This window comes from Rattus rattus, chromosome 13 (genome assembly GCF_011064425.1).
Source record: "Rattus rattus isolate New Zealand chromosome 13, Rrattus_CSIRO_v1, whole genome shotgun sequence".
NCBI classification, from domain to species: domain Eukaryota; kingdom Metazoa; phylum Chordata; class Mammalia; order Rodentia; family Muridae; genus Rattus; species Rattus rattus.
Genome location: NC_046166.1, coordinates 76,460,673 through 76,485,495, shown reverse-complemented (window position 1 = coordinate 76,485,495; position 24,823 = coordinate 76,460,673).

The following is a 24,823-nucleotide window of genomic DNA, read 5'->3' as shown; positions in this document are numbered from 1 at the left end:
ATTCATGCACATACCAAGAGAAAACAGAAAAGTATGGGACTCAGTGGGATTCAAAAGTTAGAGTTGGTTATATGCTGTCAAGTAAATGGCCTAGAGATTCTCAAATGATTCCTACTGGGCCAGTTCTCAGGCATGCTATATGATTTGTTCCAAAAGAGACACCACTCTACATGAATCAGGAGAAATCAGAGCTAAAATAACAGTTACTGTATTGCTAACTGTATTGCAAAATTCCAGAGTGAACTGCTCTTAATCTGCATATACTGTTATTACAAGATTACTGGAATATTTTAAACAAACATTTTTTGCAATCGCTTTTGGAGTAAACTGTTGATTTAGATTTTTGAGAGTGTCAAAAGCAATGGGAGAGAAAAGGAGAGAAAGAGAAGGAGTGGGGAGGGGGAGGACCTCAGAACACAACTATAGCATTGCCAAGGAACAACTATTTGTCTCGCAACTATGGTGCTTGCCACTTTGACTTCAAGTGGTTTATTTCTCAGATCATGATGTAAAGTCATACGATTCTTGATACCTGGAAAGCCATAATGACTAAAATACAATTTCTATTGAAAACACATTCATAAAGAAAATGACAAATAGAGGGTTAGTTGTGTCTTTTCCTAGTAGACAATGTGGGTTTTATCCGGATTACACTTGACATGGAGTAAGAACAAACTTGGGAAGGGAAATAGTGAGTAGCAGCACTGAGGATTATCTTGAAGTTATAGCTTTTATGACATTGGACAATATACTACTCAAATACTTTCTAAAGATTCATGCTACAAGTCTTTTACACATACAGGACTAATAGAAAAGGAAGAAGAACTAAGGAGCATGAAGCAAGGAAAAGGTGAAAGAGAGCAGAAGGTAGACATTGGAAAGAGGTAAATGTCTGAATCAAGAAGTTGCCTAGTAAATTTCATGGGCATGTTATACAGTTGGTTTTCAGCAATGGGAAATATTCTCAAAAACTCATTCTGAAGTGATTTAAATATCTCATTAGCTTTCTTATATGAATTCTTAGATGTCTCCCACCCATAGGGTGATGCACACTCTCAGATGATGGTCTCAGAGAAATTCTTTTTATTCACCTTCACCTTGCATTACACTTACCAATGGGATGCTGAGATGTGACTATTATTTCTATAAGAACTTGTTTCTTCACTCACTGTATACTTGCTGTTAAAGTGTCTACTCATGTATGGAGGAATAACTGGTCGCATTGTTTTTACTGATGTCTATTCCTCAAAGAATAGGACGCCAGGACTTCACTTCGCTTTGCTTTTTGTGAAGACCTCTCCTGAACTGGTGGCCTTTATTTTCTTGTCATTGCTTTGTTACTGGAGAACTTAGCACCTGAGAAAAATACTTACCTTCATCCTTCAAAATTGGTGATTTTAAGGTAGAAATCTATTAGCATCTAAATGTTGTAGATAAATCAAGAATTAAAACCAATCGTACTCTCTTAAAGTAACCCTTCAGTGAATTAATCACTATTGTTAAAATGACAATTCTAGGCATATATAAAACTTACAATTAATTCATAAATATTGATTTATAAAATTTTAGTATACACATATTTTTATCTAAATGATTACAAAGAAAAAATGCGACTTTCTTTTCCTGTTTTTTTTTTTTTCCCTAGAGTTAGTAACTCTTACAAGAACATGAATTACCTATAGATCTGGGTAAATGGGATGCACTGCTGTAGTAGGTTTCAGTGTGGTAGAGAGCCACTATATCTAACTGTATTTTTTTTCATTTTTATTGGTTATTTTACTTATTTACATCTTAAATGTTATGCCCCTTTCAAGTTTCCCCTCCACAAATCCCCTATCACCTCCCTCTCCCCTGCTTTTATGAGGGTGCTCTCCTACCCACCTACTCATTCCTGCCTCACTGCCCTAGCATTTCCCTACACTGGGTCATCAAGCCTCCATAGAACTAAGGAGCTCCCTATTGATGCTAGATAAAGCAATCTTCTGCTACATGTGCAGTTGGAGGCATGGGCCCCTCCATATGTACTCTTTGGTTGGAGGTTTAGTCCCTGGGAGCTTTGGGGAGTCTGGTTGGTTTATATTGTTGGTCTTCCTATGGGTTTGCAAACCCCTTCAGATCATTCAGTCCTTCCTCTAACTCCTCCATTGGGGGCATATTCTTGATAATACTGTATCTGGTTGATTGTTTTCTGTTTTGGTGGTAACACACAAAGACAAAGGCAACTCAGAGAAGAAAGAGTTTGTTTTAGCTTATGGTTCTAGAGGGTTACAGTCCACCCTGGTGCAGAAGCAGCAAGCTGAGGGCTCACATCTTGAAATACAAGCTTGAAAACGAGAGAGTAAATGAAAAGTAACATGAATTCCCCAAACTTTCAAGCCTTTCTCCAGTGACATATTCCCTCCAATAAGGCCACACTTCATGTACCTCCCAAAACAGCATGAGCAACTATCGACTACATGTTCAAAATCCCAGGCTCTGGGGGGGCATTCCTACTCAAACAAATACACTGATTTAACAAAGAATTATTCTTGTTAGAGAATAATTGAGATCCAAGACACAAGATTGTTTCTCTTGATGTGGGGCTCATGTTTCTGTAGGAGGGGACTATGGTTAAAAATTACAATCTGTGCACACATCATAGTTTATACTGCTCTAACTATTTGCCTAAGAAGCCTCCTTTGCAAATGGTAGTAACTGATAGAGTCACACAGGTCAAGTGACAGGTATTCTTGTCTCTAATACAATGTACTCTAATGGCCTCAACTATAAGTAAAAATGGCTAAACCCAGAAGCTTTTACCCACCAGATATTCCTGACTATCTTATCAACAAGAGGTCTACATAGGATAACCAAGCAAGACTGTAGTTGTATCTTGAGTACAGAGTAACCTCTCTGTAGAGTAAAGATAGAGGCTTATAAAAATAATGTAAGAACAGAGGAAATTCAAGAAAAAAACATCTCCTTGCTACTATTTCTGAAGAATAGGTGATCTTCAGACTAGAGAGTTTGTTCAAGTTGCAGGCAGTCCTATAATCAGTATATGCATTTGAGGCATACGAGCCAAATGACAATATGGCACCAAACACGTTGTAGATCTTTATGCTCTCATTCTATACACTGCTAAGTAACATACGGAGGAATTTATTTTTCCAAATATTTTTCCAGTGCGTTTTCAGGCCCAGTGTTTTGTTTATCCATTCTCACTCTAAATTGATGGCAGATCTCTAATTATATGAATCTCTTTTTAAAATTTTTAACCAAATGAAAATACTAAAGAGAACAATTCAGGACATTGGAAAGGAAAAGAAAGACATCAGGTACCACAGTTGCAAGAGAAAGTCTTAGTTGTGCAGCTTAATGAGAAAAGTTTATAGAAAGTAAAAATTATAGCAATGATGAATAGGAAATTCACATCATGAACCCATGGGTGTTTGATTAATAAGCATCCCATCACACCTGATATTATTTCAATACCCATAAACCACATAGTAAAGGAGGGAATTCTGTAAGATATCCTCTGAAATCTTTATATGCAATGTGGCATGCACAGAAATCCACAAACACACACAAAAAACAAAAATTAGTAAAAAAAAAAAAAGTCATCTTTAAAGCATTCAAACCACTATTTAAAATTTCAGAAACCCAGTATAATGAAAATGCTTTGTCAGACATGCACATTTCCTAGTATTCCTTCAAAAGAAAAGCATATGTGAAAAATGCAGGCTGGTTTTATTTTATATCCATTGATCATTAAATTACTCATGCCCTAAAAAGGCACCTGCCAAGTATTTTAGTTGAGCTGAATGGATAACAGATTCTTGCTTTATTGTATTACTTTCTACCCTTTTTTTGTCTTAAAATTTAGTATATATATATATATATTCATTTTTTAATTAATCTAGTAAATTGATATTCATGTAGTGTGCATATGTCTGTACACACACACACACACACAAAACAAACATACACATTGAATATTATTGAAAGTATATAAAGCATTGTTTGAAGTTGATCTTTTTATTTCTACTTGCAGAATCAGAAAAATTCTAACAATTAAGAAAATAAGCTTAGGCAAATTGAGTACCCTGTAACGTGTGACGATTAAAAGAATGTGTCAAGATAGTGATACAAACAGTTTCAAGTCAGGGAATGTTAGACAGCATTTCCACTAGAGAGAGTAAGGGTTAACCTTGGGGAGAAAATCAGCGTGAGCTCCATCCACATCTCTAACAGATGAAGCATCTGCTTCTGATGAAAGGCTTACAGCTGTGATCAATTTCAGCAGTTGCCACAATTCGCAGACTTAGGCACATAGTAAAGACCGGATAAAAGGATTCTGAAATGCGTTGTTCCCTCTGATCATTAATCGCTTGTTTAGTCATGAAGATTTTTGATATTTTACTACTGGTTTTCACATACCGTCCTTTAACTTCTTGCAAACACAGGGGGGAAATGTTAAGTGAGCACAAAGGAACATTTTACATTTCTTCCTCTATTGTCTGAGAGCAATGTCGCCAGGTTCAAGTACTCAGTATTCTACCAGTCCTTTCAAGTAACAGTTTACATCTCAACAGTAAGTCTAGATGTAAACACTACTAAGCAGTGTAACAGATGGAAATTTTTCATAAAATATTAGTGTACATTCTTGAATTTGATGAACATTTTATCCAGTCAGATATACGTACTTATCTTTGTATTTTTCACCATCATCCTGCCTCCTCTCTTCCTACTTCTTTTCTTATTCTTTTTTCTGATTCTTATTTCTATTTTAACACATCGTTGAGAGTGTCTTTACCTATAAGATATTGATAAATTCCTATTCCACATTTAGTACTTGTAGGAAGATATGCGTGTGACAAAATAATTTACCTGTCTTTCTTTCAAAGTATAAATATTTGAATACATGTAATATTGTTTGGCATACACTAAAAACATGAAAATGAAACTAAGAATTAATTGATAGACCAGATGAAAATTACATAAAGAAGAGCAATTGATGTTATGATCATGTCTAAGCATGGTAAATTTTGATTAACTAACACAGAAAATGGAAAGTCTTTTTGATCTTTAATGGATAAAGGTTGATGTTAAGTGCTAAATAAATACCAAGGGGAATTTATTTAAGTTTGTTTTTTATGGCGAAATAAGGGTACCATGTGGCAACATGTGTTTACTTTATTATATAATTTTATTACTGTCTATTTTACTATCCCTTCCAAAAAATGTTGTTTCCAGCACAAAATTTGGAAGCAAAAACTAAATAAGTGTTACAGACAGTGCAAATGCTAAAACTATAAAGCTTTGGTTGAATCATGTGACAGTTATCACAGTTATGAACAGTGATAGCTCAAATCACAGTTGTTAAAATTTTGTTTGAAGGAAATTTTTACAAAGGATTCTAAAATAAAAGAATTCCATATTTCTTAGTGATCCCATAGCATTGATAAAATCATTGCTATCAATGAAAAGAAACAGCCAATTTGGAAAATCACCACCCCAATGCGGAAAATTACATGTATCAAATATGTGTATGAGGCACAGGTTTCCGTGATCCTTCAGTCTCAGGGATGATGTCTTTCTTGGTTGGATTTATTCTGCAGAAAAGCATAAGAAAAGACTTGATCAGATGGAAAGAGTAGAAAACTATAAAATGAGGAAGAATAGATTCTGATAATAAAACCAAGGAAGAGTGAAAACACCAAAACATAACTATGCTTAAAAATATTATTTCATTCAGAAAATTAGATAAATCATACAAATCAAAGAACTTATCCAAGATAATATTTTACTGTAAATGACTCCTCAAATTTGATGAACAAATTTTCTACCCTTTTGGAAGGGTTGTAATCTTTTTTTGTAATATCTTCTTCATTTTTATTTTATGTGTATAAATATTTTTCTACATTTATGTATGTTTCATGTGAATGTGGCAACTCCATGGGCCAGAAGAGGGTGTCAGATTCACAGGGACTAGAATTACACTATGTTTGTGCTCAAATCTGAACATCTATTCTCTGCAAGAACAGCAAGTACGTCAACAGCATGGAGAAAATAAATTTTAATACATCTGCCTTTCCTAATAAAACACTGAATGAAGGATTGTTTTCCTACTAAAGACAAGAATAAATTATAATGGGTATTGGTTGTTTTCTTTAAAAAGTAATCACCAGAACTTAAACTATATAAAGTCAATGTATTCTTCATGATCCAAATAAAAGATAGGCAATTCCAGAATATCAAAATTAAAACATACATACACATATATTTATAGGAGTAAGGTCTTTAGAAAACAAAGTGTGCTGTTTTTATCATCTTTATATTTTTTACAAAGTGATTTTGGACATATGAAAACATGCTTATAGATAGACAATATCATTTGTTGTAATTTAGGAATAATTGGATCACTGATTACATAAGTTGAAAATTAATCAAATGCAAAGCCAATACAAATTAAAATTAGGGATATAAACTAATCATTCCAGGATGTTTTATTGTCTCAAAAAAGGTTCAAATGTCATATGGAATGCACAGCAGACACTTTAACTTTATTATTATTAATACTGTATTTCTCTGACTTAATCAGATCAGCAAACACCACCAGCTAGACTCATAAAGCTCCATTAACAAATCTGCCAGCCCCAAAGGAAGGGAACACTTTTACGAATGACCAGATGCATACTGATCTACAAAGCTGCATACTATGTCAGGTTTTGATATCTAAATTCTTAAAATATAACTGTGAAATGACAAAAATAGCCATCAAATATTTTTGCCTCAAAATAAGGTTCCTGTCCAGCCAAACCAACATTGCCTTGAAGTGTGATAGAAATGCTAACTCAGACCCTACACTAAGATCATTTTTAACGTCATTCTTTTTGTAAATATTCCTCAGAAAATACCATGTTACGCTATCTGGTTGACAGGAACTGCTACCAGGCAGAAATGTAGAGGAAGTCATTATGTTTATATGGAGAATGTGCAAGCACAAGTGGATAGGGCTTGTCAGAATATTGTCACAGTCATGTGTGCAATTATCTTGACCCATATCTGTCAACTATGCTTGATCCAGATTATACCCCACTAATTGAATACATAAACTTTAATTTTCATCAGGAAAGGATCAATTGCCAAATTTTGTTCTTTGTCTCAGAGAAAGAGAATACAAATTCAATAACTTCCTAGTTTACAGTATTTTGAGATCATTAAATATGGGAACAATATTCTGTGTTTAAGAAACAAGGCTCACAGCAAATAAGAAGAATGACATAGGGTTTATTCAATTGTACTTTTCATTGACTTGATGAAAATCGGACAAATTAAATGTTGGTAATGGGAGATTTAATCAATGTTTCTGTGGGTGTTATTAATCCAGTTTATAACAATGCAAATATTTGCCCATCCGCATGAGTACATTTTAATTGAAAAAGATCCTAATGAGACTGAAGTTGTTCTATTCGACTGAAGAGAAACAAAAACCCAAATTAGTAGAGAATTGTGATGTAAATGGTACTGAAAATATCACTCATTGGAAGCTGTGTTTCCTTTCAATTGTTGTTAGAAAAACTGGTATAATAGTAACATTTCTCACAAAAAAACAAAACAAAACAAAACAAAAACCCTTTCCGTTCCTTCTAATCACTGAAATCTAGATATAATTGCATTATATAGTAATATCATAATTTCACCAAACTTACTTTAATTGATTAAGGAAAATACATATAGCACTATTTGCCATTCTACATGGAGTACTTGAGAGTCAAATACAATGCAATTTAAGATATTGATTGGACGATTAAAGCAAACCTAAACCATCAAGTGGTTTTAGTTGACAAGATGAATCTGCAGCTAAAATAGCAATTTTACCACAAGGTGAAGAGGCTTAATTCAACCACTCAAAAGTAATCATTGATTTCCTTTTGACGCCAAGCCCTTCAGTAAGCAGAAACCTAGGAAGATCAGCCAGTCTGTGTAGAAAATCACGATCTCACTCACTAGTTCTATCGTCACAAATGTACCTCTGCAGCCTACTGCATCCTAACACTCCTGCTTTTAAGAAAGTCGTAATTTAGTTACCTCACTGAAGATATGAATCCAGGTACGCATAAGGTGTCAAGATAAGAGAAAATGGAGGAATTTTAATCAATTCTGTGGGGTACAAGTGTTGAGGGTGGAGGTAGGGAACCGAGTGATAGACATCAAGATGTCTGCCACACCTGCTTTTCTTTCGTGGGTCTGAAATTTTTTCAGAAGGGTTCATACTATTGTATTGATTAGATTACTTTCCTAGTCCAACATTTTTCCGTAAAATTCTGTCTCTTTCAGAGATGGCAACGGTTAGGGAACCCACAGAACGACCAAGAAGCACACCTTCTAAAATGTGTAAGGGGCAGAAAGAGGGGGGCAGTATCGGGTATTGGAAGGGACAGGAGAAAAGTACAAAGGGTCAGGAAATGGAATAGAAATATGTAGCAGTAGGGGTTGGGGAATTGGGGCTAGCCAATAGAAAGTCCCAGACTCCAAGGAAGCAAGAGGCTTCCAGGACCCAATGGTAATTACTTGAGGAGAAATACACAAAAAGGGGGAGATAGAACCTGTAGAGACCACCACCAGTAGATATGTACAGCCTCCAGTTGAGGAATGGGGCCACCCGAGAACCTCAAAATTTTTAACTCAGAAATGTTCCTGTCCAAAGGAAAGACAGGGACAAAATATGGAACAGAGAGTGAAGGAAAGGCCACCCAGAGACCACCCCACCTAGGGATCCATCCAATCAGCAGGCACTAAGCCCCCACACTATTGCTGATGGATGCCAAAATGCTACATGCTTACTGACAGGAGCCTGATATGACTCTTCCCTGAGAGGCTCTGCCAGCACCTAACCAATTCAGATACAGATACCCCCAGCCAATCATCCAACTGAGCCTGGGGACTCCAATGGAGGAGCTAGGGGAAGGACTGAAGGAGTTGAAGGGGATTGCAACCCCATAAGAAGAACAAAATCAACTAACAGGACCATCCAGAGCTCCCAGGGACTAAGCTACCAACCAAAAAGTATACATGGAGGGAGCCAGGACTCCAGATACATATGTAACAGAAGACGGCCTTATCTGACATCAATGGGTGTGGAGGGAGGCTCTTTCCTCAGTGTAGGGAATGTTAGAGGCGTGAGGCAGGAGTGGGTGAATGGGTGGAGTAGCACCTTCATAGAAGCAAAGAGTAGGGAAAGAGGGGGGATAGGATGGAGGATTGTGAATTGGTAACCAGGAGGGGGGATACCATTTGAAATGTAAATAAATAAAATGATTAATAAAAACAAATAATGAGGTACAGAGCTAAACAGAATTCCAAATTCTCAACAGAGGGATTTCTAATGGCCAAGAAACACTAAAATGTTCAGTGTCCTTATTCATCTGGGAAATGTAAATCAAAATGAATCTGAGTATCTACTTTACACCCATCCAAAAGGCTAAGATCAAAAAAATCAGGTGACAGCCCATGCTGGTGAGGATGTGGAGCAGCAGGAACAATTCTCCATTGCTGGTAGGAGTGCAAAGTTGTACAGCCACTCTGGAAATCAATTTGGCAGTTTCTCAGAAAACTGGGAATAATTCTAGATCAAGGTCTAAACACTCCTGGGCATCTACCCAGAGATGTTCCACCATATCACAAAGATACTTGCTCAACTATGTTAATAGAAGCTTTATTGGTAAAAGTCAGAACCTGGAAACAACGCAGATGCCCAGATGTTTCTCAATTAATAGATAAAGAAATGGATAAAGAAAATGTGATTCACTTTACACATGGGAATACTACTCAGCTATCTCACACCTTCTTCCTATTTCTATCATTTTCACATTAAATTGTTTTTAAACATCATAAGAAATGGTATCTTGTCCCAATCAAAATTTTTTGCCATAAATGTAAAAATTGATACATAATTGATTTTATTGTTAACTCTTAAAAACATTGTTCTACCTCCTTCGCTGCCACATACTACTGTTTAGACGTTAAAATTCTGTTAACCCAGGAAATCTCATAAGCATTGTATCCAGGTAAAGTATAAGTAAGGACTTGCTTTGTTGTCATTGCTGCTAATTCTGTTTTTTTTTCCTACTATCCACTGTTTTGTTTTGTTTCTAGAAATCCACTTGGCCACTGGTTTTCTGGAATTATGTTCGAAAAGCAATCATTCAGGACTCAACAAACCTAAAGTAAGACAATGGATTTCTCTTTTTATTACTATGTGTATGGTATATGAATAGTTTGTGTGCATTTGATGGTTTGTGATACTCATGTACCTGGTGCCTATGGAAGTCAGAAGATACAGCATAACTGGACATGGAGAGTGTGGTAAATCGTTCGATGTATGTGTGAGGAATTCATCTCTTTCAAAAGCATCTCGTCACTTAACTCTCTTTACAGTGCTGAGATTGGCTATTACGATTTTATGAGTTGTTGTTGTTGTTGTTGTTGGAGGTATTGACATTTGCGTAATATAGTAAAGAAAGATTAATTAAGAATTGTCTATGCAAAATTGAAGTATCAGGAAAAAAATGAGAGACATACACAAATTAGTCTGCTATCTTCTACCCTGAGATAAATTATCAACATTGTAGGCAAAGCAAAGCCTGAACTCACAATATTTGTCATATTTTGTATAAATCTTATTCTGCGAACTCATTTTCCATATAGCTAGTATATTTGTGTGCATGTTCGTATGCATTTATTTCTTTATATATTTTCCAGAATATTGCTTCAAAATAACAGGGCTTATTCTATTTGAGGCTGTTGCATCCATTTCCTTTAGGATATTAACATTATTTGAATGCTATCTATATACACTTCTATTGAAGGTCCACATTATTATTGGAAATTATTGAAGAATTTTGTGTTTTATTATTGCATGCAGTCTCAATATGAGGTCTTGGAAAGTAATGTTCATACTTACTCTTGTTTAGAACCCAATTTCTTGTACGATAAGCCTTCTCTCAACTGTGTTGGTCTCAACTGGACACTGGAATCAATCTTTTGCTGAGTAGAATTAATGGAAACTGAATCAGAATGAGCTGACAGGCTATTCTGCAGGAAGTGTGACGTGAAATAATGAGCAGAAAAGTTTTGACAATGTTGTACTGTCTTAGGAAAGAATTTTGTACAGCCCAACTGCCTGCTCATTTGTAACGTTCCACCTCCCTTAGTCCGGGCAGGCTACCAGGTCACTATTCTGTGACATCTGAATAAATTTTGTAACCAACTGGGGAATAGTTCACTTTTCGTTGATCCCAGAGTTGATGGTCTCCATTTATGGTTAAAAATGGAGGATAATAAATTATTTTGATTTAATGGTTTTGGGTTTAAAGTGCACGATTTATTTTATTTTTTTACATTTTTTTCTAGTCCCATAGACTAACTTCTCTGGATTTTACTTAAATCTCTTCCCAAAGGAAAAGAAATTTAGTAAGGGTTGGAAGTGGACATTGGCCCTGGAGGAGACTTCTGTTTTCTAGGCTACTAGCAGTATACCAGTGTCTGCTAACCTGGGTGGCCATTTTTTAGTGTGGACATTTTTTGAAGGAAGTAGACCGAAACCACTAAACATATTTGCTCCATGAGCTAAACCACAATAAAACAGAGGTCTCCTGTGGATAGCTTTCCTCACCCTTTGAATTCAGTTCATTTTTATTTTATTTCCATAAGAAACAAATACCCTTTAGAAAGTTTCTTTTTGAAGTTTAAATGTAGTTGTGTAAGTGTGTGGATATCTGTTTATCCAAAATGCAATTACATACAAGTATCTGCTGAGATGATGAAATGGCCAACTCTTTTCTGAGAACAGTCTGGCCTCTTCTGAGAAATGAAACATGCCAGACCCTGTGTCCAGTTAGATGGTCCATCATCACTTGCCTATTGTAAATTGACTTCATGGAATGAGACGATATGTAGTTATAAACGAGTAATATTCAAAATTCAAGGAAATTAAAATATTGTTCTAGGTGTCTATTTGACAACAATTTTTTTTCTGGCTTATTTCCAACTGTAGCACTTGAAGAATATTCGAAGACTCTACCTGATCGTCTCTTTTACTAATCTTTCCCCTATCATCACATTTAGGATCTGTCTTCCACAAAAACTATAATGCACCTAAACTTGTTAGGCTGGAGATCCTGTAGTTAACTGAGAAGATTGAGCTCACTTGAGGCCACAGTCAGAAAGCAGTTGACAACAAGTGGGCCTATTGATGTATTTCTGTGATACAAGTAGATGTATTTCTGTGACTCTGTGTGTGTGTGTGTGTGTGTGTGTGTTTGTGTGTGTGTGTATGTGTGTGTGTGTGTGTGTGTGTGTGTGTGTGTGTGTGTGTGTGTTTCTATGACTGTCTGTATGCTGGTGTCCACCTAATCGTATGATCATTTACCTCTCTCTAGGTAAGGATTTTTAACTAATGCACCAAAAGTGTATGTTTAGATACAAAAAGTAATTATGTATGAACTCAAGGCAAATATCCCCAAACCTTACTTTGCTAAACTTAGGAATAGTTTTCACATGTTGTATTATCCTAAGAAGAAGGGACGTGGCTTGTCTTCAGAGAGATGCAGTGGTGAAGTTTCCAGGAACATTCCACATAATGGAGAAGGTTAGTAATATGCACAAAGAGTTAGATACATAAATTGGCAGGGTCCTTAGCTTAGTAATAATAATTCACTAATAATCATATATGTACATAGATATATATTACACATATATTCATTAATAATCATACACACACATACACACACATGTATATATGTATATGGAATTTGAGATACTGGCATATTTAGTGGCCTTATATGTGATAGCCAGCAACTCAGAGGTCCACAGCAGAAGAATGGATGCAGAAAATGTGTTTCATTTACACAATGGAATACTACTCAGCTATTAAGAAGGAGGACACCCTGAGCTTTGCAGAAAAATGGATGGAACTAGAAAATAATATCCTGAGTGAGGTAACTCAAACCCAAAAGGACATGCACAGTATGTTCTCACTAATAAGTGGATATTAGCCAAAAAGAAAAATACAGAATACGCAAAATACAGTTCACAGAACTTAAAAAGATCAACAAGCTGAAGGATCCAAGTGAGGAAGCCTCAGTCCCTCTTGGGAGGGATAAGAAAGCAACGACAGGGGAGGGGTGGAGTGAGGGACAGGGGAAGAAAAGAAAAGAGGGTGGGTTGGGGAGAGAGAAGAACATGATCTGTATTGGATGTGGGAAAAGGAGTAAAGCCCTAAGGGCCAGCAGAAAGAATGAAAACAGACAACCCAAGGAGGAAGCAGGTTGAGAGTACCCTCCAGAATATACCAGAAACCTGGGAAGTGAGAGACTCTCAGGAATAAAAGGGGGGGTCTCTAGATGAAATGCCCTACAGTGAGGAAAGGAGATTTGTTGAGCCCACCTCCAGCAGAAAGACAGGGCATCAAGTGAGGAATGGGGTTGCTATCCTACAGTCAAATCTCTGACTCCTAATTGTTCCTGTCTGAAAGAAATTCGGGGATAGAAATGGAGAAGCACCTGAGGAAAAGAAGGTCCAGTGGCAGGCCGCAAAGTAGGATCCAGCTCAATGAGAGGCCTCAAGACCTGCCACCATTGCTGAGATTATGGGGCATTCATAAAAAGGGACCTATCATGGCTGCTCTCCAAAAGAACCAACAAGTAGCTAAAAGAGTCAGATGCAGATATGTCCACCCAACCAATGAACAAAAGCTGCAGACCCCTGTGGTTGAATTAGAGAAAAGCTGGAGGAAGCTGAGGAGGAGGGAAACCCTGTAGGAGGACCAATTAACTTGGAACCCAAGATCTCTCAAACACTGGATCACCAACCAGGCAGCATACACCTGCTTACATGAGTCACCCAACTCATATACAGTGTAGGACTGCCAGTTCTAGATTCAGTCAGAGAAGATGTTTCTAACACTCCAGAAACTGGAGACCTAAGGAAGTTGTTTAGAGGTCTGCTGGGGTGGGGGGTTGGGGTGAGGTATGGGATGTAAAACTGTCACAGGGTGGATGGGAAGGGGAATATACCCTGGAGTGTAAAATAAATTAAAAAATTAAAAAAAAAGAAATGCTCAGTGAATGCTAACACAAAAACGAAAATAGGTACTATTTTTTTATCTAATAAGAGTAAGTTTTCTCTAACTAATTGTAAAAAATTTCAATACCCATTCATGTGAAAAGATCAGGAATTCAAGGCCCATACCTAATATAGTAAAAGCCATGTAAAGGAAACCAGTAGCTAACATCAAACTAAATGGAGAGAAATTTGAAGCAATCCCACTAAAATCAGGGACTAGACAAGGCTTCTCACTCTCTCCCTATTTATTCAACATATTACTCAATATTCTAGCCAGAGCAATCAGACAACAAAAGGAGGTCAAAGGGATACAAATTGGAATGGAAGAAATCAAAATATCAGTATTTGCAGATGATATTATAGTATGCATAGTAAGCCTGATAAACAACTTCAGTAAAGTGGCTGTGTATAAAATTAACTCAAACAAATCAGTAGTCTTCCTCTACTCAAAGGATAATAAATGGGCTGAGAAAGAAATTATGGAAATGACACTCTTCACAATAGACACAAATAACATAAAACAGCTCAGTGAGACTCTAACCATGCAAATGAAAGATCTGTATGATAAGGAAAAAGTGAAGATCTCAGAAGATGGAAAAACCTCCCATGCTCATGGATTGGCACAATTAGTATAGTAAAAATGGCCATTTTGCCAAAAGCAATCTAGAGATTCAATGCAATCCCCATCAAAATTCCAACTCAATTCTTCATAGAGTTAGAAAAAGCAATTTGCAAATTTATTTGGAATAATCAAAAACCCAGGATAGTGAAAAGTATCCTCAACAATATGAGATCTTCTAGAATAATCACCATCCCTGACCTCAATCAGTACTACAGAGCAATAGTGATAAAAACTGTCTGGTATGGGTAGCAACACTGGCAGGTAGATCAATGGAATAGAATTGAAGACTCAGAAACAAACCCACACAGCTATGGCCACTTAATCTTTGACAAAGGAGCTAAAACTATCCAATGGAAAGAAGATAGCATTTTCAAGAAATGGTGCTGGTTCAACTGGAGGTCAGCATGTAGAAAATGAAAAGAGACCCATTTATTGTCCTGTATAAGCTTAAGTCTGAGTGGATCAAGGACCTCTACATAAAACCAGATACACTCAAACAAATAGAAGAAAAAGTGGGGAAGAGACACAAACACATGGGTGCTGGGGAAAATTTCATGAACGGAACACTAATGGCTTAGGCTCTATGATCAAGAATCAAGAAATGAGTCCTCATAAAATTGCAAAGCTTCTGTAAGGAAGTGGACATTATAATTAGGACAAAACGGCATCCAAGTGAATGGGAAAAGATCTTTACCAATCCTACTTCCAATAGAGGGCTAATATCCAAAATATACAAAAAACTCAAAAAGATAGACTCCAGAGAGCCAAATAACTCTGTTAAGATGAGGTACAGAGCTAAACAAAGAATTCTCTTCTGAGGATTATCAAACAGCTGAGAAGTACCTAGAGAAATGTTGAACATCCATAGCCATCAGGGAAATGCAAATCAAAACAACCCTGATAGTCTACCTCACAGAATGGCTAAGATTGAAAACTCAGGTGACAGCAGATGCTCGTGAGGATGTGGAGAAAGAGGAATACTTTTCCATTGTTGGTGGGATTTTAAGCTGGTACAACCACTCTGGATATCAGTCTTGAAGTTCCTCAGGAAATTGGACATTGTACTACCTGAGAACCCAGCTATACCTTTCCTGGGCATATACCCAAAAGATGTCCCAACATATAACAAAGACACATGCTCCACTATGTTCATAGCAGCCTTATTTATAATAGCCAGAAGCTGGGAAGAACCCAGATGCCCTTCAACAGAAGAATGTATACAGAAAATGTGGTTCATCTACACAATGGAGTACTACTCAGCTTTCAAAAACAATGGCTTCATGAAATTCATAGGCAAATAGATGGAACTAGAAAATATCATCCTGAGTGAGTTAAACCCATCACAGAAAAAGAAACATGGTATGCACTCACTGATAAGTGGATATTAGCCCAAATGCTCACATTACCCATGATTCAATCCATAGACCTCATGAAGCTCAAGAAGGATGACCAAAGTACAGATGCTTCAGTGTTTCTTAAAAGGGAGAACAAAAATATCTATAGGAGGAGCCATGGAGACAAAGTTTGAAGGAATGGCCATTGAGAGCCTGCCCCACCAGGGAATCCAGCCCATATATATATTTATACAGCCACCAAACTTATACAGTATTGATGAAGACAAGAAGTGCATGGTGACGGGAGCCTGATATAGCTGTCTCCTGAGAGGCTCAGCCAGATCATGACAAATACAGATGCGAGTGCTAACAACCTATTGAATTGTGAACAGGGTCCCCATTGGAGGATTTAAAGAAAGGATTGAAGGAGTTGATGGGTCTTGCAACCCTGTTGGAACAGCAATACCAACCAACCAGAGCTCCCAGGAACTTATCCACTACCCAAAGAGTACACATGGACAAACCCATGGATGGCTTCAGATGCATATGTAGCAGAGGATGGCCTTGTTGAGCACCAACGGGAGGAGAATCCATTGGTTCTACCAAGGCTAGACACCCCCCCTCCTGTAGGGGAATGTCTGGATGATGAGGCAGGAGGAGCCGTGGCTGGGGAGGGGGAACACACTTGTAAGAAGCAGGGGTAGAGGAAAGGGGTTTATAGACGGGAAAGGGAATAACATTTGAAATGTAAATAAAAAAAAGTCCAGGAAAAAAATGAAAAAAAGACAGATTTATTTATCCTAGAAGATGATATGACAACATGAAATCATGAACATAATGTTAAAGAAAACATATATTTAAACCATTTTACTTTAAAACAATCATTAAAGGGAATACTAGTAAGCTGGAGAGATACAGTTTAAAGTAAGATGTTTTCTGGATGTCAGAGAATTAGGAAATACCAGAACTGTTTTTTTCCCCTGAAAAACATATGTTATTGACTTCTTTGGTTTTTAGTCTCTTATAAGAGAGAAGTTGATTTATACCCAACCACGGTGTCAGTAGCAATGCTGTAAAAGGGGATGCTGCACAGAGAATAATGCAAAGATCAATTTCTGATCAATATTCAGTGCCTCTGTTGGTGGTAGCCACATTTCTCTTCAGAGAGTTGTCACTGCTCAAGGCAAAGGCTGTTTAATTATTAGTGATGACGGCGAATTGACCTGAGCTCCACCATGTCACATAGGTCAGACACAGCTCTCCACAGTAGAGCCATGGTGCTTTCTGACTGTTCCTAGAGGCAGCATCATGGGATGATTTCAGTTATTTTATCATAAACACTCGAAATTGTCTTGAAGCATCTCCTCTCCCAGAGGTATGAAGAACAATTATGATACAGTCAGGCTGCCCTTGGCAGCACAGTCTATTTGGTTTTCTACAGAGCATTGAGCAAAAGTGGTTTCACACTTTTGCCTTACCATCCTGGGCCCCTCATTGAACTAGTGAGGACTGAAGCTTGGGCACTTGGGTTGGGAGCAGTGAGGACTTGGAAAAGAGCAATAGAATCCTTAATCATTCCACTTATTGATAATCGTACTATTTCCCTCCAAATTAAGTGTGTAATTGCCAATCCATATTTATCCTCTCTTAGGGATTAACTTTTATTGATCAAATTAAAGAAGATTCTGTGCCATGATTTGCTCATCAACCCTGACAGAGTGCCCACTGCACATCACTCTATTCTTCAAAGTGTTGTGTAGTTGAAAATAAAGCTGATTTATCTACATAGATTCTATATCAGTGGAAGGAAAATTTCTGAGACCAATAGCAGGTCTGAATGAGAGGGTGTGCCAAGAAATTCTATTCTGCTTTGCCTTGCTCTTCATGGAAAACAATAGTGTATTAAAAATGAACGTTATATCTAGCAGATGATGGACTGTTTAAAATACATTTTTTCTTTGTAGGTGATTCTCATGTCTCTTCATCTTTGGTCTTTGATTCTAACTGATGTAACAGGAAAAAATGCTTTAACAATTATGTTATTTCACGTTTAGGAATCAAGTTACTAAATATCCAGCATAGATTAGATTCTTGCAAGAGGGGAAAGTGTGCAAAGATGTCATTTCCCTAAAATAATTATCTGCATACAGACAAGGGGGTGAGGTCTATTGGCTCACTTATTAGGGATTTGCCTGGGGACATGGGTTGCTGTCTCAGTGACTTAACCCCATTAAGATCATCTTACTGATTTATCCCTGAGCAATGATGAACATTAGTGGACACAGAGTCAATATTGTGAAGAAGATTAGAGGATAAAGAACTGGCCTTTCATTTTCAAGATTGAATCAATTTTGAGTCATGATTGATTGACCTTAGTCTCAAATGAAAAACCAAAGTACATAGTGGTACTGCAAAGACGATTAAATTTATTGGTAGAGGTTAATGAGACTCTTTAAGTGGAATAAAAATATCCAATCTTATAAAATCTTTAATAAGGACTTTTTGGCATTTTAAAGTATAAAATTATCAACATACATCTGTTTTTATTACTTTTCCAAACATACTTCATCATTCCTGTTTTTAAGAGATATGCAATATATTAGCAGACAGTTGCATTAAACATGAAGGCTGTCATATAATAGCATACACTTCTGTTAATTTTACTCACTATGAAATAGTTCCACTTTCATTTATATATAACTAATGAATTTTTCCTTGATTTCTAATGAGAGTTTTTATAATCTAAGTAACTTAAAGTCAAAAATACATTTTGATAGTATTTTTGCTATGCTAATCCAAATTATACATTCCCTTTTTCATATTTTTCTGTCCACAAAGATATATGCATATACTCATATGTACATTCTGTTCAAATGTTTATAAACTTAGCTACATTTTTTCTCTGAATTCTCTAATTTCATCTGAAGAATTTATTGAGTTTATATAACCCAATGTTCAATTTAATTTTTTTTGTTTTTTGGATTTTTAAATAAGTTAATTCCCATCATGTGATCTGATCATTTATTACAGGGAGATGAACTCAAATAATTAACTATGTACATGTGATAATTAAAAATGATATTAGTTGCATGATTCTAGATTTATGGCATAGTTTCTTACAGAAGAAAAGAGAGGTATTAATTTTATGGTTGTGTAGCATGATAACTCTTAAGAGAGGTGTTGGTATAGACCATAAAAGTTTTCAACACAACCACAATGGTACTGAATTATGCTCTAAAAGCAAATCAGTGAAACAAAGCTTTATTTGTTTGTTTTTTTTATATATCATGTCAAGAGATATTTTCTGATATATTCCTCAGGACAACAAATTTGGTAGTGGTAAGCAAACTAGACTGACATTCAAAGAATTTGGTTATTGAGAGGACCATGAATGAGGTCATAAAAGTAGTGCAAAAAGGATACAGGGAGACCATGGTCTTTCACTGACTTTCGACAAATGTTCTAACAACAACAAAAAAATCAAACCTACAAAATATATTTCAGAATAAACACATTTGGGCAGTAAGTTTAAGTAGAGGAGGGAGGATGACTAGGTAGGTGATGAGAGTATAAGCTGACATAGCAAGCAGATGATGAATATCAAGTATCTTGGGGAAGTCAAGGAACTATGTGTATATATGCAGCAATATGGATGAGCAACAAACCGGTGGTAACAATAGGGCTGATATTCAGGAAGTAGGCAGAAATTGGGACAAAAAATTTTTAATTATATACTTGTATATGAAGAATGGAAGTGACAAAGTAAATCAACTGGAGTCAGTGGTACAAATTAGCAGGAAAAACAGATATTTCATTAGTGCTCAATGATCAAAGCCAGGAAATGAATAAAAAAGCATGTTTGTTACCTAAGGAGAAACAGAAAAGTTGTGGATCTTAAGAGGAAGGGAAGTAGAGGAAGAACAGGGAGGAGTAAGGGAGGAGAAACCAGAATCAGACTATATTGTATGATAAAATCTATTTTCAACAAAAGAAAATAAACATAATGTTTTCACTGAAGAACAATCAGCAGAATATATTTTGTGAATCCATTCATTTTATATATTATATATATATATATATTTTTTTTTCTTTCATGGAATTGAAAATCTTATGGATGCCAAGCATAAACTCCCCTTTCCCTTCACCCTAATTCACTCACATTCATCTCATACAGAGGTTTGGTTTACTCTCTCTTTCCTCATGTGATAATGTATGTAAAGAGATGCTTATTTCAACTAACACCTTGGAAGCGAATGTTCTGGGGTATCACCTAGAAGCTAAATGTCTAGTTAAATGCAAAACTTTTACTCTTTGGGGAAAATGGTATGGTTCATTTCTAAAAACTACAAGCACTGCTGGTCTTTTTAGATCAAACTGGATCCATTGTTAGAGTAGTGGGTTTTAAGTGGGTCTCTCTTTTTTCCTGTTTATTTTGATGAAGATGTGGAGGACAGAGTGTTTGGAAAACTGTATCCTTTCAGTGTTTATCCAAATGGGACTAGAGATGAGAAGATAAGACTGCTGAGTTCACAGCATTGGGGATTTCCTACCCAGTGGAGACACACATGTTTGAATAGATGGAAAATGCTTACTGAGTGCTACTCTAAGCTGACTATGTTAATTATCTTAGTATTCTGACAAAGCTGTCATTATCCATGGGATTGGCCAACCTCCACCTTTACAAAAGAGAATGAAAGACACTTTTGCATAATTGTTTCTCTTCTTAGACATCAATCGCACCTGAAGCAAATGCACTGTTCATTCAATTATACTTAAAGGTAATACACAAATAGTAGCTCCAATATTATTTGAGAGGCATGTATGTCAGTGAGCCTGCCTGTCATGGAAGGCTAAGGTGAACTCAATTTAAATACGCATAGCTTCCCTGATTCTAGTACTTTACTGGGAATAATTTTACAGAGCTTGCACCAGATTTTGTGACCAAATTGAAAACCACACTTAAGTTCAGCAAGCATTATACTTCCCAAATTGGCCCTTCAGAGACCAAATCTTGGAGGACAGAGCTGTGCTTGTCAATAGGCACACACATAAGCAAAGCTGACACCAAAGAAATCATTGTAAGAACAGAGTCATCATTTACAGAAAGAATTTAGAGTATTAAAAGGATTTTTGAAACAGACACAGGAGGAAATTGCAGGGGTTTCATGTGTTGGGAATGGGATATTTTATATCAGATTTTATCTGAAACAAGTGATTCCTCTTGCTTTATTCATAGCAAAATATTCTCATGATTCTGATCATGACTCCATTTGATTTCATGTTTGTTATATTTCTTTTATACTAACTTTGTTCTTGCAAAGATCAACACACAGGTCCAAGGAATTGTCTCAACTTAGTTCTTTCTACAATTAACCTATATCACTAATCAATCCCCAAATATCCCTTAACAGTTTAATTTGTGTATCTTAAATAAAATGTTATTGTTGCCATGTCATGGTCCATGTTTGGTAGCTTGCAAGGGAAGCATTTAAAATGTTGTTGTCCTGTGTCCTGTGTGACTCTTCCTGGGGAGATATGAAAACAGATCTAATCACCTGAAGTAGAGCAGTAACAAAAAGACAAAGGTAGATGGGTAAGGAAGGAGAGGGCATCTCAGTTGAATTTGAGAGGGAGACGAATAAGATCAAAATAAGAAGAAAAAAGAAAGAAGGAAAGGAAGAAAAGAAGGAAGGAAGAAAGAAAGGAAGGAAGGAAGGAAGGAAGGAAGGAAGGAAGGAAGGAAGGAAGGAAGATTCTCAAAGAACTAACAAAAAGTACAGGAGGAAGTGTCAAACTTAGCCAGGCATTTTGTCGCTTGACTATATTCCCAGCTCTCCAGAGGTTGAGGCAGAAGATAGCAAGACCTTGAGGCACAGGAGTGGGGTGGCTACAGGAAAGCTTACAAACAAAAAAATAACACCAATACAAAACAAGAAAGTATAGGCTCATTATACCTTAGGGTTCTATTGATCCAAACTCCTTTATTGAAAAGATTTTTATAGTTCTGAAATGAATGTCTCTTTATTTATTTATTTTATTTATTTATATTTTAAATGTTATCCTCCTTTCTAGTGTCTTCTATACAAACCCCCAGTCCCATCCCCATCCCCCCCCTGCTTCTATGAGGGTGCTCCCCTACTTACCCATGCACTCCCACCTCACTACCCTAGCATTCCCCTACACTGGGGCGTCGAGCCTCCACAGGAACAATTCTTGCCAGATAAGGCCATCTTCTGCTACATATGCAGATCCATGGGTCTGTCCATGTGTTATTTGATTGGTGGTTTAGTCCTTCCTATAGGGTTGCAAACCCCTTCAGCTCCTTCTTCAGTCTTTCTCCTAAGCCCACCCTTGGGGTCCCAGTGCTCAGTTTGATCTGAAATAAATTTTTTACAAAAAATTATTCTTTTCTACTTAAACCCATTTGCTACCTCGTCTGGTCATACCTATTGTCTGGGTATTGGTTACAATTGCTGTGATGAAAAACTATGACCAAAATCAACTGGGGAGGAAAGGGTTTATTTATTTATTTATTTAGCTTATACTTCCTTATCAATGTTCATCCTCAAAGGAAGTTAGGACAGAAACTCAAACAGGGGAGGATCCTGGAGTAAGGCATTGTTGCACAGAATAGAGGTGTGCTGCTCACTGGCTTAACTTCCCATGGCTTCCTTATCTGCTTCCTTGTACACCACCCAGGACCACCTACCCAGGAATGGCAACACACATAGTGGGCTGTGGCCTCGCCAGTCAATCATTAATTAGGAAAATGCCCCATTGACTTACCTAGAAGCAGACCTTTAGCAGATATTTTCTCTATTAAAGTTCCTTCTGATCAGATGACTTTTGTGTCAAGCTGACAAAACAGTATCCAGCATGCCTATTGGTTCCTGAATACCATCTCCCCACTCTGTAGCCTCTTACATTGCTGCATATTGTGCATCTAAGTTCTTTTCCTCTGTGTGTCTGAAACTAAGTGTACTCACTTTGTACACCCAAGGTAGATGGTCCACAACAGCATGGTTACAATACCACTAGAAACATATAATACAAGCCCCAGGAACATTCCAGTTCAAATCTGCTCAAGTGGCTAAGGTAAAAGTTGAGTTAATAGCAAGTGTTGGTCAGGACCTGGAGTGTCTCAGTGCTCCTACCCACAGAAGAAAGTACTCCTCTGTGGCTAAGGAAATGCTACATATGGCTTCCTTCAATGCTTAAGCATAAAGTGATGCACCAACCCTGGAGTACTGAAAATCAAATTGACAACGTAGCTTATGGATAAATATTTATATCAGCCACGAAGAAGAAATTTTTCTAGTTTCTACCAGTGAAAGAGTGAAAGATTAAATATGACATCTATTAACATTGTGTTACATTACAATGAAGAAATGCACCCAAAATTATGGTAACTGGCCCATGGATGTTGTCCAAAGGTCATCAGATATTGATGATTCCTTTTGAAATATCCTGAGAAGTCATCTCAATGGTGACAGGAAGAGTCACAGGAGGTAAGGAATTGGGGATGTGTAGACTCATAAGTAGTGGCCAGTGACTGTCAAAGGTGAACATTTAAAAAATTCCCCATAGATATGTAAAGATACTAAAAACCAGCCAATTGTTAGTGAAACTGTGACTAATAAGATTTTATCTTAATATAGCTAGAATACAAGGATTTGGCTAGGTAAGTAGGCTTCACTTTTCATTCTTTTGCCTAACAGCAATGCAGTTTTCCATGTCTCTTTTACGTTTTATGTGCCACAATTTGTGAGCCTTTTAAGGTGAGTTATCAGTAAAAGGATCTAAATTACATTTCATTGGAAAGATTCCAGCGACAGCATAATTATCCACTTCCTCACTTAATTTCAAAATAGTCAACTAAAGATTCATGTATGTGAAGTATATATATATATATATATATATATATGATACCTGTAATGATTTTAATGTGCTTTTTAAGTTAATTTTAGCAAGATATAAGTATGGAGGAAATCTCCGTGATTCTGGGCAATGTTTCAGTACGAGTTTGCCTGGGTGGGAAATCATCTTGTCTGGTAGCAACAATAATGATATGATAATGAGTGGTCTTGTCTTCAGGTATTTTCAGTAGACACCTTGAGCTGCTTTACACTCGAAGGTAAAGCAAAAAATGTCCTTATTGGGATACAATGTCCTTGACCTTGAGACTTTCGTATATTTTAATTGAAATAGAGTTCACCTATTTCTGATTCTTGACACGCAAGTCATCAAACTGTATCTATCAGGGACTGTGGAGGGGTGGGTTTACATTAAAACTCATATTGAAAGTTTTTGATAATTTTTACTGTCTCAAAAATAACCAAGAAAATTTTGGCTTTCCAAGAAAAAAAAAAAAAAAACTGTGATTCTGGCGAGTTCGCTTGAAGACGCGTTCTAAGCAGTTTCCTAGAGGCTCTCTTGTCTCTATTAGGCAAAGGGAAAAGCACACAGTTGGCATTGTACATTGATCTGCAGAGGCTTCTGATGCCACAGGGAGCTTATGTGATTCAGACCACACAGAGAGCTCAGGGACATTCAGGACGCCATTGTGTGACCAGTTTTGAGAGCACTCATTTGCAGCACTGTGGAAGTCTCTAACTTTATGTTTCTATACTTCAGTGTGTTACTGCTTAGTCAATGTTATGAAGCATTTTATTACCCTTTATTTGAAAAGTGCTCACTAAATCCTTTGCAGTGCATTTTACACATAAAGTGTAATTTATTTTCTCATAAGGTGTAAAAA